The following is a 12416-nucleotide window of genomic DNA, read 5'->3' as shown; positions in this document are numbered from 1 at the left end:
CTGCCTCTGCCTCCCCAGTGCTGGGATTAAAGGTGTGCGCCACCACACCCATCTTATCTTTCTTTTAAAGATATCTTTCTTTTTAAAAATATTTTATTTATTATTTTTATTTTATGCATATGAGTATATTGCCTGTGTGTACATGAGTGCACCCATGTCGTACAATGCTGCAGAAGTCAGAAGAGGGCTTCGGATTCCCCTGGAACTGGAGTTAAGGACAATTTGTAGCTGCCATGTGGGTGCTGGGAATCGAACCTGGGTCCTCCACAAGAGCTTTCAGTGCCCTTAACCACTGAGCCATCTCTCCAGCCCCTCATCTTTATCTTTCTACCTCAGATGCTGGTGTCTTTCAGTCTAGAAAATTGGTCTTCATTATTTCTTCCACTAAGTCCTTTATTCTTTAAATACTTTACTGAGAATTTCATACATGCATATAAGGTGTTTTGATCAAATCCATGCCCACTCCCTCCCCTCTAACACTGCTCCTCCCATATCGCCCCATCACTTTTTTCTATAGCAACAGAACAAAGAAAAGTCATAAATCAAGACACTTCTCACATACATTGATAAAAGCATTAAGTACATGGTTACAGCAAAAGAAAAATCTTAGCTATAGGCCTCAGGGTGCTATCTGATGACAACTTTTGTGTTGGGATTGGTGAGAGCTTGGGCTTTGCTAATTTAATATATTCCAAAACTTTTTTTTTTTTTTGGTCTTTTTGAGACAGGGTCTCCCTGTATCCCCAGCTGGCCTGGAACTCACTATGTAGACCAGGCTGGCCTTGAACTCATAGAGATCCTCCTGCCTCTGCCTCCAGAGTGCTGGAATTAAAGGCATGCACTACCACGCCCAGCTCCAAAACATTTTTATCTGTTAATCACAGGATGTAAAATCAGAAACAGAGGAAGAGAAGGAGTGACTAATTAGGGCTAAACATGGCACATGATAAATTATAAACAGGTTCTGGATCTGCAACATTCCGAACTCTCCACAGATGCTGAAGTGCTAATCTGTTGATCAACCCTAGAGAAAGTTCAGTCCAAGATGCAGGTCTTTTCTGGGGACTTTCATTCATACCTAAGTGAACTCTAAAATCGTTTCCAATGTTAATATTATGTGTGATTCATGAAACCTCTTCTCCAAATGAATTTTTAGTGATGTATTACTTGAGTGGTTTCCTTCAGTGACACCCATCATCTTCGGTCACTCTTTCAGGTGTAGCAATATCACAAAGCCTCACTTCAGAGTGCAGACTGCAGAACAGGGCTTGGCCCACTGTGAGGGCACACCCCCATAGATGGTGACACATACTTGTGGATCAAACCTGCTTTATACCTCATGACCTTTCTCGAGATCTTTTCTATTTCTGGAAATCAGACTGCTAATATTGACCTTGACTACAATTCTCAACTTTGTTTCTTTAAAGGAAATCGAACACAAGCTATATCACAAGAAGATAGAACAGCAATTATATTTTAAATTAGTCATAGCCTTTTCAGTTCCTGCAGCTTCTTGTAATGGAAAATAATCAAGAGGACAGTGTCATATAATACTAGGGCAACAGACTGAGCGGTTAACATGCTTGCATTGCATGACAGAGCTCTTTGATTTTCTTCATTATTTTCTGCACTGTAGTTTTCAGCTTACCTGAAATTATTCCACCCAGTTATCCAAAAGGCTTCATACTCCTGTTTTCTTCTTCTTAATGAAACCCTCATTTTCTTAGGCAAAGTTCTTATTTCTCTTACCTGAACAATTATAATCCCCTAACTCATAGCCTTCCTTTCAACCTATTTTTCCCTAATCCGTCCAACTCATTATTGCCATAGTAATCTTCCTGAAAGACTGCTATAATTATGTCATCTACCACTATTAAAAACATTTAATTTATTTAAAGGACTTCAAATTAATCTGATCTGGATTCAAACTTTTTCCAGCCTTGACTGTCTTCACCCAACCTAGGCAACAGCAACTGAATCTCTGCTATGGAATCTCACCCACAAAAGCTTTTACTCTCTCCATAGTAGATACTCCTCCAGATCTCTGCAAAGTTAAAATCTATGCCTCGTTTTGGAAACTTACTGGGAAGATACATCTTAGCTGCATATACAAAACTTTCTAACCCTTTATGAACATAATGTCTCCATCCTGTGGGGTTGGCTGCTTGACTTTGGTGTTCACTGACATTGGTGCTGTGGTTCTAAATTTCAGCTGAGAAAATATGGGAACAACCCTATGGACCACAGAAAGGAGGCATGGTGAAAGTAAAGGGAGCTCATGTTGCTCTTGACTTTAGCCCAGAAATCAGCACAATTATTACTATTTTTAGATCTCTTTGCCTTTAGCTAAGAAGGAGGATATTTAAAAAGATTTAAAAATTTAAATAGCATACTTTTAATTTTGAAGTTTAAAAAAGAATATACATTTCTTTAAAACCAATCAACAAAAAGAACTATGGATTAAGAATAACATTCAAAGAGTTTAGGTCCAGGGCTCTTGCATAGATGATTTTTTAAAATGCTATTTTAAGGGAAAGAATCCCCCATTTTCTCAATCCTATGGTTCCTTTTATAGCATTCTCCAAACTAAGTATAAAACATTTAAGAATTTTGTGAGAGAAACATACCTGCTATCAAAGCCATTAAGGACTTGGGTAGCTCTGGATGCTTATGCAATAAGCACAAGGGAACCTGTATGTCCTTGGAGCCCTTTGAAAAAATTTTTAGAAGAAGGTGAAATAGCACTACTGTGAAGTCCCAAGCATGCTGCATCTTGAACTTGACATAGCTTTAATAATACATTACAAAAACATGGTGTCAGCCTGGAGGAGCTATTGGGGGCACACATTTTGTTAAGTGAGGAAAGAAGATTTATAGGTGAATCACTGAAGAAGAGTTACAGTGAAACATGCCTTTGCTAACAAAAGATGGAAAGAACAATATTTTTCTCTGCTTTGTCAACATCTAATGCTCATTTATCTCTATTCACTACTCACTCATACATAATCACAATCACTTGATAAATTCATCACCATGGATTGCAAAGCTTAAGACAAGGTCAGAGAGCTTATGAAAAGAGTCAGTAATCTATCCAAGGAGGGCTGAGAAATGTTAATGGGGATAACCTGGTACACAAGGGACCTGGTTTTTATTACAAAAGTGACTGGCCATCACTCATCATCACAGTGGACCATCCTGAAAAATCCAGGGGCTTAAGAAGGACAGAAAAAACAAAAAACAAAAAAGCCCACCACACAGATCAAATCTGCCAGAAGAGTAACAGCTGCTTCTGAAATGCTGCAATAGAATTCTGGCTAGTGGAATTTCCTAGGAGGATGATTTTAGTCAGAGATAAAGGAGAATAGAGACACCAGAGCATCCTCATGTCAGTGACTCCCCTGTAGATCAAGCAACACTTTAGGATTATTGAAGTAACAAATAGCCCCAGTCTCAGAAGATTAACTGGTCAGGACTATAAAATCTTTAGTCTATCTGTTGGAAAACCCACCTTTCCAGTTTCACTGGTCAATCATCTGGTCATCAGACCCCCCTAGGAAGGTAGGTCCACCTCAATACATCCTAAATAGATGGGTGGAATACCTAGTGCATTAATGGCATAGTGAATTTTTCCTGGCTGGAATCCTGACTCCTAGTGCAGAGCCTCTGGGTATGTAGATCTCTGTAAGTCTCTCCTTTTCTTCTTCATATCCCTTTTCTAAATATGCTTTCTTTAATGCTTTGGGCTGCCTCAGCATCTTGTATTTCTTTACTTTTTCTTTAAAGCTTCCTTCTCCCAGCCATGTGGTTGCCAGTCAGCCCCGTGTCTGACCTCTATGCAGTCTCTAAACCTGTATGATTTCCTGGCCTTCTTTCCTTCTCCCCTCCATTCTCCTCCTCAAGGCAGCTAGTGAGAGATTACCATTCTGCCCTAAGAATTTTCCTTAAAATTCTAATGAAATTGTCCTAAAGCCTCCATTTGGGTTCATTCTTAAATTCTTTTATGAATGAGACTAAGAACCCACTAGGGAATGCTCTTTCTCCCCATGTCAGATGACTGCCCTGATCTTTGTTTCCTACAGATGACGTTATGACCGTTGTAAAGCACCCTGCTTTGTGTCCTACACACATCGCCAACAGTGTGACACAACACTCTTCCTTATTAGATCACCCTTCAAGTTCCACAGACTCTGCTTCATCAACAAGCTCTTCTACCTCTCTCCAGCTCCAGTTCAACTTCTGCCCTGCGTGACTGTGGCCGCTTGTCTTTCTGGCAGAGACAAAGCAGGGCTTGCTCCGACTGACCCTACTGAAGACAGAATGGGTAAGCAGGGATGGAAGAAGTAACAAAAAGAATCCAATTCAGTCAGCATCAAGACAGGAAGTCACCCACATCTCAAAGTTATTCACTCATTGGGTGTTTCAGAAAGTCCCTTCTCTTTCTTGGCTCTATACCTTTCTTGTTTGCACAAACTCAGTCTCTCTGAATAGGGCTAACTTCTCTGCTCTCCCCAGCATTTAAGTACAAAGGCAGCAAGTTCTGGATTTCAGGCCTCACTCCTTGAAATATATTTCAACACCACAATATCCTAGGAATTCAGGAAGATGTAAGAGTATATTAATTTGCAGGAAAAAAAATTAATACTAACTTGCTCAGAATCTCATTTTTACTTTATTTTCCACTAAAAGCTCATTCACGTATTTCCCCCAGTTTAAAATCTATGAAAAGTGAATTCTGATTTTCAAGTATTTGTTTTCTTCTGACAAGGAAATGACAGAATCTTTGAAAAGGTTTTATCCAACTGGGACATTCGAGAGTTAGTCAGAAGTTTAAGCAGGGTAGCTCTGCTGCCCTAATCAGCCAGTCTCTGGGACAGAGAGCTAGGGAAAATGGAAAAATCAGCTCCTCTTTTCACAGCAAGTCTTTCCAAGGATTTATGACTTATTCTCCCTCTGTCATTATATAAGAACAGCCAGCACTAAAAATAATCTTTACTGAGGAGTTTGCTTTTTATTCTCTCAGTGCACTTATTGCGCATGTATTCTAGGTCATCATGACAGCAAGGTGAGATAGTGAAGAAACAAGGAAAAGCAGGGCCGTATCAATAATAGTCTGTTCGTCCATGGTATAGGATTTTGTCTTTATCCTGAAAGAAATTCACTGGATAATTATCAACATAAAGTGAAGAGAAATCTGTCTTCTTAATTGTGTGATTTTTCACAGTAACATATTATGACATGACAACTATATCATAATAAGGCTGTTACTAAATCATTGATAAGCAACATTGCTAAACTATATCTGTTTTAAATGAACTTCTAATCCTGTTTTAAAAATGAGGGAAGAGGTGAAAAGGGGAGCAAAATCCCCCAACTACCCTTAAGCATGTAAGAGAAAGCTCATCCTCATTGGCACGATGTTCCATGTTTTATCTTTCAGAACAAAAATGGCATAGTATGATTAATGTAGGCAAAGTATAAAGAAAATTGAAATATTCTTAATAAATACAGGAAAAATATATAAAATGATAATAGCATGGCAAAATGGACTTTCAACATTTTTCAACATTATCAGAGTTCTGCAAATCTGGAAAGAACCAATTATCTGTGTCAGAAAAATATTGGTAATATATGGCAGTATGTAACTGGTACTGATGACCCATGACAATATATCATAATCTAAGCATGTTTAGCAGGTGAGGAACCATCTGCACCATGCTCATGTATCATTAACTGACATGCTGTAATAAATTACACAATTAATACCGAATTTTACTCAATTATGTTTGCTTTAAAAAAAAAAAAACACTGATGATGCCTGAAGATGCCACAGGACTTATTTTGGAAGTTGGCCTCAATGTTGACATGCAGAAACATAAAAATGGAAAGGTTTGTGTGAGGAAAACAGCAAGGTTCCAGTCATCCTATTAATGTAAGAAGACAAATTGTAGATTACGTATGCAAAATACAAATATGTTTTGTTTATTTTCTCATTCCATCTCTGCTAAACACCCATCACTAAGTTCCACTACGCCATGAGCTGCATCTTCAAACACTGAAAGCAGTTTACACCTTCAAACTACTTTTGCCATAACTAGATTTTAATTTGATCAAGTATAGATTTCAACTCAGTTATAAACCATTCTTTTCCTACTTCTCATCTTATGTACAGGGAAGGATTGCAAATTGATGGATTTAGAGGATGCCTGGTCTTGGTATTACAGCATTAAGAGTGAGTTCTTGACTCTGAGTGCCACCTCTGAGACCTCCACTGTTATTCAAAGAGATGTCATCTTTTCTAATTTCCTGTGTTTTCTGTCTTGGTCTATTCTGTCATCTCAAACAGCCTGTTATTGCTGATCTTGGGAGTGTACTGGCCCTTCTCCACAACTGCAACACATAGACTAACTCACTCAAAAGTTTGTTATCTTTTTGGTACATCTAACCCTCTGAGAATTCACTGTTCTATAACACATGTGAGTCCCAGTCTATGACCTCAGCCATGAGGTCCCTCCAAAGATCCGGACACCCTAAAAAAGTATACAGAACCCAAGTTTTCATCTTTGATTCTCCTGTTGTGCATGTACATCTAAGATTATCTTGCACGTGTGTCCCAAATTCTCATCTATATTGTTTTCTCAAATTGTGCATCTGTGTTTCTTTTATTGTGTATATTACATTATGTATGTTACTCATATCACCAATTATGATCTATATTATTTCTTTCTATTGTTATATGTCTGGGATAGAGAGATGGCAAAGGGTCAAGACATTAGAAGACTTTTAAGACACCTTCTGGGATGGGAACGTTGCTGTCTGGAGCCCTTTCTACCTGAATGTGGCATGCTGCCTGTGTTGGTTTGAATGAGAATGTCCTTCATAAGCTCCACATATTTGGATACTTGGTCCCAGTTGAGAGCACTGTTTACAAGGTTTGGAAGGTGTGGCTTGTTGAAGGAAGCATGTCACTCTGGCCAGGCTTTGAGAGTTATTAGCCTTGGCCCATTTCTACTTTTGCTCTCTATTTCCTGTGCCTGCATGAAGATAGGAGTGTTCAGCTTTCTACTCTGGCCAACTCCTGCCACCATGCCTTCCTGCAGTTCCAGGCTCTTATCACTCTGCAACTGGTCATGATGTTTTATCTCAGCAGCAGAAAAGTAAATAATATGTTAAGTTTTTATTCTACTATAGCTGTCACAAACTGTGTGAAAGGGGATTTATGAAAAATTATCTCCTCCCAGATAGCTTTATTAAAATTACTAAACTGACTTGGTTCTATATTTTTTAGGCCTCGTGTGCAAAGCTGTGACTATAGAAGCCCTCAAAACTTCCAACAATAAAAGAATAACCAGCAAAAATAAACACAGTATCTCAGAGTTTAACATGAAATTACGGTGCAGTCTGTTGCAGATGATGCCTCTCACAGCTGGTCTTACCACTGTAATCTTCATTTTCATTGCTCTCTGCCAGCTCCTTCTCAGTATGTGCTGGCAAAACAATGCCCAACATAAACTAAAGATGCTATTGGTTCACAGTACCAAAGGATGAAGAAGGACTAAGACCTTCAGTCTACCCTTTGCACTTGGAGAACACAAGTAAAAGAGCCATGACATTAAGCCCCATACTGACAGGAAAAAACATGACCCCATTACAGAAGCAAGTTAAAATAGTAACACTTGACTTACCTAAAGGTGACATTTTGAACCTAGATAAAATAGAAAAAAAAAGTTTATGTGTGAAAAAAGAACTATTGTAGAGTCTATGAATTTGCTCACCATGTAAGCTGGCATTCACCCAAGACAAAGGGATTTAAAGTTACAATGTGATATCTTTTGTCCCTAATATAAATTTTTCTAGATACAGAAGATAGTGACACCTCATACTTTGCATTTATCTTAATACCCTAAGCCTCTGACACAGTAACAGAATGTATTGGGTACTTATTGAATTGAATTGCTTTGATTTTATTTGGAGTGAATTGAATCTTAGCTGATTATAAGGAAATAGGAACAAAAAGATTAAGGAAATCATTAACAGTAGACATTTAGTTCAAAGATTTTTATTCTTCAGAAAAGATTTTTGTTTTTCAGATTCACACAGGATAAAAACTATATAACAAACTATACAATAATTTATCTACAAAATAATTCTGTTTTGAAGAAAATGCATAATTCTGATTAACTTTTTAAAGAATAGGGTACATGAAAATTTTAGAAAAGTGGTTTTATTTATTTGTTCATTTATTTTTGTCTTTTTGTGATAGGGTCTCCCTGTAACCCCGGCTGGCCTGCCACTCTCTATGTACACCAGATTGACTTTGTAAAATGGACTTGTGACCTCTTACTCAATCTCTAGGATGCACTGTACAATGGCAGTGCACAGTAAGCAATCCAGAAGAGCCAGAAATACAGACATCCAGACTGAAGTCTGTGCATCCAGAACTGTGAGGGTTCTGTTCTTCATAAACCAATGGTTCTTTGTCATAGCACTCTGAATACATGGCATTTATAAATCAAATACTTCAAAGAAATACTGTATCATTATTTTCTCTCAACAAAGCAAAATGTTGGTTAAAAAAATATGTCCCTTTGAGGACTAGAGAAATGGCTCAGTGGTTAAGAACACTGGCTACTTTAGCAGAGGGCCCAGTTCAACTCCCAGCACTACATGGCAGCTAACAACAATCTGTAACTCCAGTTCCAGAGGCTCTGACTATATCTTTCGGCCTCTGAAGGCACTGTACACCTGTGATGCATGTACATACATGCAGACAAAACACTCATGTACATAATAAAATAAATACTTTAAAAAGTTTAAAATAAAATGCCCCTTCAATATGATCACATTTGGTAAAGCTAGAATTTTCCCAAGAAAAATGGGGGATAAATTACAATTTTGGTTAAAAAACAATAATTAGTAGATGTGAAAAACATTACCATTGAAATCTACCTGATGACTTTATATCCATGCTCAGATGCCTAGAAGCTCAGAAAGTAACCAACTGTGACTAGTAATAATCAGATATTTAGAGATTAGAAATGCATGTGCAAACATCCAATGTCATACAATTTTGGATTGCATTTTAATATACAGGAATTTATGATTCAGTTTCAACATGAAATGTAAAGGATAACTCACACATAAATCATCCAGGCATATTTTTGAGTTTTGATACACTGATTACCGGAATCAGAATCTAACAGCAATTCAACTTCAAACAACTAGAAGATGTATCAAACAATAGGAAAAAATTTGTAAGTTTCCAAAAAGTCATGCTTTCAATTTAACTTCATTTTAATAGTGATTATCCTTTTAACATTTTTTTATTAATTTGTGTGGAAATGTGGAGGTGGGGATTGATTCCACAGTACACATGTGGAGGTCAGATGATAGTTTTTCATAGTCAGTTTTGCCATCACCGTGTGGATCCTGGATATGGAACTCAAGTCTTAGTCTTCAGGCTTAGCAGCAAATATGTTTACCCACTGAGCCATTGTTGGCACCATTTTTATGTTAGTTATCTTAATAAATGCTAACCTGGGGCATGTATCTACACAGCCACAAGACAAACACAGTCACTGATTACAGAAATGTAGGTTGTCCATCTGCTCCAAGAAGCCAACTTTCCCAAATATCCTGATGCCCATTGTACAGGAGAACTCACAACAGAAGGTCTTGGAGTTTGCAAGAGTTTCCAATAGAAAAAAGACTGATCCTTTCACTCAGCCGTGGGATCTCGCCTCCATCATTTTCTCAAGCCTCTTGAGTTTGTTACTTTTATTTGTTCTTTCTACACGTTCCATCCCTTTTCCTACCTAAAAATAAACAATACCTCCTTTGAGACTTAAGCCAATGTGCAGCATTTCCTGAAATTCCCCCAAGTAGATTTTATTACATCATATAATATATCTCTTTTTAGAAAATTACAGATTTCCATTAAATAACTTGGAACGTTTTAATTACTGGTCTCATGGAAGTTAAAGACAGAACTTCACATGTACATTGTGATATCATGAATCCCAAACATCATTCATCATTCCATATTACTGAAAAGGCTTTATAATAGTGAAATGAATTATGATAATTCATCTTGAATCTGGAGAACATAAATATCTACTCAATAAAAGCAATTCAAGCTTTTTTCTAATTGGAACTTTTCATTATTTATTTGTTATTTATTTATTAATTATTTTTATTTTATGTGTATGAATGTTTTGCCTGCATGTATGGAAGTGTATTTGTCCTGCAATGCCCCCTGTGGCCAGAAAAGGGTGTCAAAGCCCCTGGAATTGAAATTAAGGATGGTCATTAGCTGCCATGTGGGTGCTGAGAATTAAATCTGGGTCATCTGCAAGAGCAGCCAATGCTTTTAACAGCTGACTCGTCTCTCCACCTCCTCATTGGTGCATCTTAAGGGAGATCAATAGTATCAATATCTTAACAAAGGAATCAGCAGAACCCTAATTGTGAGGTAGTCTTTAACTGTGTTCAGGGTGGTGAGAACTACACTGATGGCTCAGTTAATAAAGTACTTACCAAACAAGTGTGAAAAACTGAGTTTGAATCCCCAGCCCCTACCTAAAAGCAGGATACAGTGATCAAGGACATTGTATCAAACAAACAAACAAAAAAAAAGGAAGTGATAAAGGAAAATATCCAACATCAACTTGTACACATGCACACCTGCATGTACATGAGTGCACACACACACACACATACACTATACCTGCAAACAAGTGAAAACTAAAAACAAATGAATAAGCACAGACACTCAAGAGCTAAAACAGGGTAGTTATAACCATGATGTGCCCTTAAAATTGGAGGAGAACCACAGCAACTTCAAAGTTTTACAGTTATGATTCTGAGGCAGAAAGGAGCTGCTCAGCATTATCTAGACTGAGTGACAAAGTGGCCCTCAGTCTTTGGAATTAAGACATCTGAAAGGACATGCAGGACAGAAACTCTGGTTGAGAGAGGAACTTTGACCTACATCTTAATGTGCCATATGAGCGAGAAATCTTTAGAAACAAATAAATGTCATAATTAATTTTAAAAACAGTTTCAAAATCCCATACTGTCATTAAAATTGTGATTTACATAAAACATCCGTGAGGATGAAATTAATGTGTATGAATATTCTCAGCACACGAACATGACAGTGGTGGTGTCAATGTTAATTGGCTCTGAAGAAGTTGGTAGAGAAGTATTTAGTTTGGGTTGGGTTTTTTTGGTTTGTTTATTTTTTAAAACTATTACCATTGTATACTTATTGAATAGATGGAACAGAAATCTAGATGAGAATTCAAGGTGCGTTCAGACACTTCAAAACAAGCTATCCTTAGCCATTTACAGAGATGTCAGATAACAAATGTCAGAACTTGCCATCTGGACTGCCCCAGCTGAGTGACACTAGGCAGTCCTTTAAGTGTGGTATTACTCAAGGGATGTTGTTGATCCACAGCTCTCTACAATGAACTGTGCTCACCACTTTATGACAATGAGACTCCTTGGCCATGTACCTTCCTCCTGCTCTTGCTCCCAGAATCTTGCCAAAGCACATCAGCTTCCATTTCTTCCTCAGCACAGGCTATTCAGCAAATTTAACTGAATCTATGATATATGAATATCTTTCACTGCCTTGAGGGGATCATTTGGATCATAGTACAGTGTTGTAACAATAAATATAAAGAATAAAGAAAGTTGGGTTGTGTCTATTTGACCTCAGGATATATACTGAAAGTCATTCTTTTGGAAAAATACTTTTTGGGCTTATTTCTGTGACTTTTTGTAAATTTAAGCAAAGAACAAACATAATCCTCATTAATTGAGGGTTGCTTACATTCCTCTTTCTAGGATCATAATTTACTTTATTTTGTAATATTAGCTTTGATATAAAAATGTAGGAAATACTCTTAAATTGCACACCTCAATTATCACAAGCAGAATTTTCAAGTCAACACTTTCTATTAACTGTTAAAGAGGTAGAAAGACATAGGAAATTACTGGCAAGTTTTGATGAGCATCTTTCTAAACATACTGACAATGCCTGTATCTTTCATAAGGTGCAAATATCTTTTCCTTGTTCCCCTGAAAATATTTGATTCAAATATATGAAGCTGCAAAGCTATGCTTCATTTATCCCAACCTATTGTCTACTAAGTGTGACTTGATAATTGGAAAGTCCTTGATCTTTAATGATTACTCTCATGCCTTCATTTGCTTCAGAGAGCCCCTGTGAGCCACAGAAAAGTCTAGAAAGCATTAAATATAGGCAGCAGGGCTATTTTAATAGAAATGCTTTGCTACAGTGGCTTTGTAATGTGAATACATTTTTACTTTGAAAAGGAGGTAGTTCAGTAGGATTACATTTACTTCAAAATGAACCCAGCCTGTATGGTGTCTTTGTAGTACAGACCTAC

The sequence above is a fragment of the Nannospalax galili genome, unplaced genomic scaffold (genome assembly GCF_000622305.1).
Source record: "Nannospalax galili isolate Female #2095 unplaced genomic scaffold, S.galili_v1.0 scaffold298, whole genome shotgun sequence".
Taxonomy (NCBI): Eukaryota; Metazoa; Chordata; class Mammalia; order Rodentia; family Spalacidae; genus Nannospalax; species Nannospalax galili.
The sequence above is the reverse complement of the archived record's forward strand: the minus strand, read 5'-3'. Positions refer to the sequence as shown.